This window comes from Eubalaena glacialis, chromosome 5 (assembly GCF_028564815.1).
Source record: "Eubalaena glacialis isolate mEubGla1 chromosome 5, mEubGla1.1.hap2.+ XY, whole genome shotgun sequence".
Classification (NCBI taxonomy): domain Eukaryota; kingdom Metazoa; phylum Chordata; class Mammalia; order Artiodactyla; family Balaenidae; genus Eubalaena; species Eubalaena glacialis.
This window is the reverse complement of record NC_083720.1, coordinates 14,548,734-14,554,733: the sequence shown is the minus strand read 5'-3', so window position 1 is coordinate 14,554,733 and position 6,000 is coordinate 14,548,734.

The following is a 6,000-nucleotide window of genomic DNA, read 5'->3' as shown; positions in this document are numbered from 1 at the left end:
CATGATAAAAACTCTTACCCAAGTGGGTATAGTGGGAACATATCTCAACATAGTAAAAGCTATTTATGAAAAACCCACAGCCAACCTAACACTCAATGGTGAAAAGCTGAAGGCCCTCCCACTTCTATTCAACATAGTACTGGAAGTCCTAGCCACAGCAATCAGACAAGAAAAAGAAATAAAAGGTATCCAAATTGGAAGAGAAGAGGTAACATTATCATTATATGCAAATGATATGATACTAATATATAGAAAACCCTAAAGACTCCACACAAAAACTACTAGAACTGATAAACGAATTCAGCAAGGTAGCAGGATACAAGATTAACATACAAAAATCGGTTGTATTTCTTTACACTAACAATGGAATATCAGAAAGAGGAAGTAAAAAAAAAAAAATCCCTTTTAAAATGGTATCAAAAAATAAAATACTTTGGAATAAGCCTGATCAAGGAGGTGAAAGACCTATATGCTGAGAACTATAAAACATTGATGAAGAAAACTGAAGATGATTTAAGCAAATGGAAAGACATCCCATGCTCTTGGAAGAATTAATATTGTTAAAATGGCCATACTACCCAAAGCAAACTACAGATTTAATATCATCCCTATCAAATTACCCATGACATTTTTCACAGAACTTGAACAAATAATCCTAAAATTTATATGGAACCATAAAAGAACCAGAATTGACAAAGCAATCCTAAGGAAAAAGAACAAAGCAAGAGGCATACCCTTCCCAGACTTCAGACAATACTACAATTAGCTACAGTAATCAAAACAGCATGGTATTGTCAGAAAAAAAGATATATGGATCTATGAAACAGAATAGAGAGCCCAGAAATAAACCCACACACCTACGGTCAATTAATCTTGCCAATTAACAAAGGAAGCAAGAATATACAATGGAGAAAAGACAGTCTCTTCAGCAACTGGTGTTGGGAAAGCTGGACAGTCTCATGTAAATCAATGAAATTAGAACATTCCCTCACACCATATATAAAAATAAACTCAAAATGGTTTGAAGACTTAAATATAAGTCATAACACCACAAAATTCCTACAAGAGAACACAGCAAAACATTCTCTGACATAAATCATACCAATGTTTTCTTAGATCAGTCTACCAAGGCAATAGAAATAAAAGCAAAAGTAAACAAATGGGACCTAATAAAACATAAGCTTTTGCACAGCAAAGGAAACGGTAAACAAAATGAAAAGACAACCTATAAACTGGGAGAAAATATTTGCAAGTGATGCAAACAACAAGGGGTTAATCTCCAAAATATACAAACAGCTCATTCAACTCAATAACAACAACAAAATCCAATCAAAAAATGGGCAGAAGACCTAAATAGACATTTCTTCAAAGAAGACATACAGATGGCCAATAGGCACATGAAAAAATGTTCAACATCGCTAATTATTAGAAAAATGCAAATCAAAACAACAATGAGGTATCACCTAATACTGGTCAGAATGTCCATCAGTAAAAAGTCTACAAATAATAAACGCTGGAGAGGGTGTGGAGAAAAGGGAACCCTCCTACACTGTTGGTGCAAATGTAAATTGGTGCAGCCACTATGGAGGTTCCTCAAAAAACTAAAAATAGAGTTGCTATATGATCCAGCAATCCCACTCTGTGGCATATATCCAGACAAAACTCTAATTCAAAAAAATACATGCACCCCAATGTTCATAGCAGCACTACTTACAAGAGCCAAGACATGGGAACAACCTAAATGCCCATCAACAGATGAATGGATAAAGAAGATGTGGTATACATATACAATGGAAAATTACTCAGCCATAAAAAAGAATGAAATAATGCCATTTGCAGCTACATGGATGGACCTAGAAATTATCATACCAAGTGAAGTAAGTCAGAGAAAGAAAGACAATAGCATATAATATCACATATATGGAATCTAAAATATGACACAAATGAACTTATCTATGAAACAGAAACAGACTCACAGACATAGAGAACAGACTTGGGGTTGCCAAGGGGGAGGGTGAGTAGGGGAGGGATGGATTGGGGGTTTGGGACTAGCAGATGCAAACCATTATATACAGAATGGATAAACAACAGGTCTATTGTACAGCACTGGGAACTATATTCAATATCCTGTAATAAACCATAATGGAAAAGAAAAAAAATAAAATAATTAAGTAAATAAAATCATCTAAACTTACCCCTCAGGAAACTAGAAAAAAAGAGCAAGTTAAATCAAAAATAAGCAAAAGAGGGCTTCCCTGGTGGCGCAGTAGTTGAGAATCTGCCTACTAATGCAGGGGACACGGGTTTGAGCCCTGGTCTGGGAAGATCCCACATGCCGCAGAGCAGCTAGGCCCGTGAGCCACAATTACTGAGCCTGCGCGTCTGGAGCCTGTGCTCCACAACAAGAGAGGCCACGATAGTGAGAGGCCCGTGCACCATGATGAAGAGTGGCCCCCGCTTGCCACAACTAGAGAAAGCCCTCGCACAGAAACGAAGACCCAACACAGCCATAAATAAATAAATAAAAATTTAAAAAAAAAAGTAAGCAAAAGAAACAATAAGAATTAGAGAAATCCAATGTTCATTGCAGCACTATTTACAATAGCCAGGACATGGAAGCAACCTAAGTGTCCATCAACAGATGAATGGATAAAGAAGATGTGGTGCATATATACAATGGAATATTACTCAGCCATAAAAAGAAACGAAATTGAGTTATTTGTAGTGAGGTGGATAGACCTAGAGTCTGTCATACAGAGTGAAGCAAGTAAGAAAGAGGAAAACAAATACCGTATGCTAACACATATATATGGAATCAAAAAAAAAAAAAAAGGTTCTGATGAACCTAGGGGCAGGACAGGAATAAAGAGACAGACGTAGAGAATGGACTTGAGGACACAGGGAGGGGGAAGGGCAAGCTGGGACAAAGTAAGAGAGTAGCACTGACATATATACACTACCAAATGTAAAATAGCTAGCTAGTGGGAAGCAGCTGCATGGCACAGGGAGATCAACTCGGTGCTTTGCAACCACCTAAAGGGGTGGAATAAGGAGGGTGGGAGGGAGATGTAAGAGGGAGGGGATATGGGGATATACGTATGTATATAGCTGATTCACTCTGTTATACAGCAGAAACTAACACAACACTGTAAAGCAATTATACTCCAATAAAGATATTTTTTAAAAAAAGAATTAGAGAAATCAATGAAATTGAAAACAGTAAATCAATAGAGAAAAATCAACAAAACCAAAAGCTAGTTCTTTGAAAAGATCAAAAAATTCATACGACTCTAGCCATGCTAACTAAGAAAAAAAGAGAGAAGTTACAAATTACTAATATCAGAAACGATAGAGAGGACATCACTACAGATCCCATGGACATGAAAAGGATAATAAAGGAATACTTCGAACAACTCTATGCCCACAAATTTGATAACCTAGATGAAACGGACCAATTTCTGTAGCACATAATCTGCCAAAACTCACACAAAAAGAAACAGACAATCTGTTTAGGTCTATTATCTATTAAAGAAATTGAATCAATAATGGATAACCTTCCAAAACAGAAAGCACCAGGCCCAGATGGGTTCACTGGTGAATTCTATCAAACTTTTAAGGAAGAAATTATACCAGTTCTCTATAATCTCCTTCAGAAGATAGAAGCAGAGGGAATACTTCCTAACTCATTCTCTTAGGTCAGCATTACCATAACATCAAAACCAGTTGACAACATTACAAGGAAAGAAACTACAGACCAATATCTCTCATTAACACAGACGCAAAAATCCTCAACAAAATATTAGCAAATTGAATTAAAAAATTATATAAAAAGAATTATGCACCATGACCAAGTGAGATTCAACACTCAAAATTTAATTAATGTAATTCATCACATCAACAGGATAAAAAAGAAAATCACATGATCATATCAATAGATGCAGAAAAAGTATTTGACAAAATCCAATACCCACTGATGATAAAAACTCTCAATAAACTAGCAGTAGAGGGGATCTTCCTTAACTTTGATAAAGAATATCTATAAAAAACCTACAGGGACTTCCCTGGTGGTCCAGTGGTTAAGACTCCGCACTCCCAATGCAGGGGGTGCAGGTTCGATCCCTGGTTAGGGAACTAAGATCCCGTAAGCCGCGTGGCATGGCCAAAAAAAAAAAAATTTTTTTTAAGAAAAAAACCTACAGCTAACATCATACTTAATGGTGAGAAACTAGAAGCATTTCCACTAATATCAGAAACAAGGCAAGTATGCCCCCTCCCATAATGCCTTTTCAACATCATACTGGAAGTACTAGCTACTGCAATAAAACAAGAAAAGAAAAGAAAACATGTACAGGTTTGGAAGGAAGACAAAACTGTCTTTGTTCGCAGATTATTCTATCACCTATGTAGGAAACCAAACAACAACAACAAAAAACCTTCCTGGAACAATAAGTGATTATAGCAAGGTTGCAGGATATATGGTTAATATACAAAAGTCAATTGCTTTCCTATATACCAGCACTGAACAAGTGCAATATGAAATATAAAATACAATGCAATTTACAGTAGCACCCCAAAAATGAAATACTTAGGTGTAAATCTAACAAAATATGTACAAGATCTATATGAGGAATACAACAAATCTATGATGAAGGAAATCAAAGAAGAACTAGATAAATGGAGAGATATTCCGTGATCATGGATAGGAAGACTCAATATTGTCAAGATGTCAGTTTTTCCTAACTTTGATCTACAGATTCAATGCAATCCCAACTGAAATCCCAGCAAGTTATTTTATGGCTATCAACAAGCTGATTCTAAAGTGTATACTGAGAGGCAAAAGACCCAGAATAGCCAGTGCAATATTGAAGGAGAACAAAGTTGGAGGACCGATACTACTAAGGGTATTGGGTCATATAAATCTACCGTAATCAAGACAGTGTGGTATTGGTGAAAGAACAGACAATTAGATCAATGGGAAAGAATAGAGAGCCCAGAAATAGATGCACAGAAATACAGTCAATTAATCATTGACAAAGGAGCAAAGGCAATAGAATGAAGCAAAGATAGTTTTTTCAACAAATGGTGATTAAAAAACTGGTTATCCACGTGCAAAAAAATGACTCTATACACAGCCTTTACAGCCTTCACAAAAATTAACTCAAAATGGATCATAAACCTAAAAATAAAACTATAAAACTCCTAGAAGGTAACACAGGAGAAAACTTAGATTACCTTGGGTATGACAATGACTTTTTAGATACAACACCAAGACACAATCCATGAAACAAATAATTGACAAGCTGGACTTCATTAAAATGAAAAACGTTTGCTCTTCGAAAGACATCGTCAAGAGAATGAGAGACAAGCCACAGACTGGGAGGATGTTGCAAAAGAAACACTGATAAAAGACTGTTATCTAAAAAACAAAGAACTCTTAAAACTCAACCATAAGAAAACAAACAACCTGATTAAAAAAACAAGGCAAACTGTTCAATCCATATCTCACCAAAGGAGACCTACATACAGATGGCAAATAAACGTGAAAAGGTGCCCTACATCATATATCATCAGGGAAATGCAAATTAAAACAAGATGCAACTACACAGCTATTAGAATGGCTAAAATCCAGAACAATGATAACATCAAATGCTGGTGAGGATGTGAACAGGAATCCTAATTCATTGCTAGTGGGAATGAAAAGTGGTACAGCCACTTTGGAAGACAGTTTAGAAGTTTCTTACAAAACTAAAATATACTCTTACCATAAGATCCAGCAATTGCTTTCCTTGGTATTTACTGAAAGGAGTTGAAAACATGTCCACAGAAAATCCTGCAAGTGGACATTTATAGCAGTTTTACTCATAACTGCCAAAAGTTGGAAGCAACTAAGATGTCCTTCAATAGGTAAATGGATAAATAAACTAATATATCCAGACCATGGAACATTATTCAGCGTTAAAAGAAGTGAGCTATCAAGCCATGAAAAGGCATGGAGGAAAC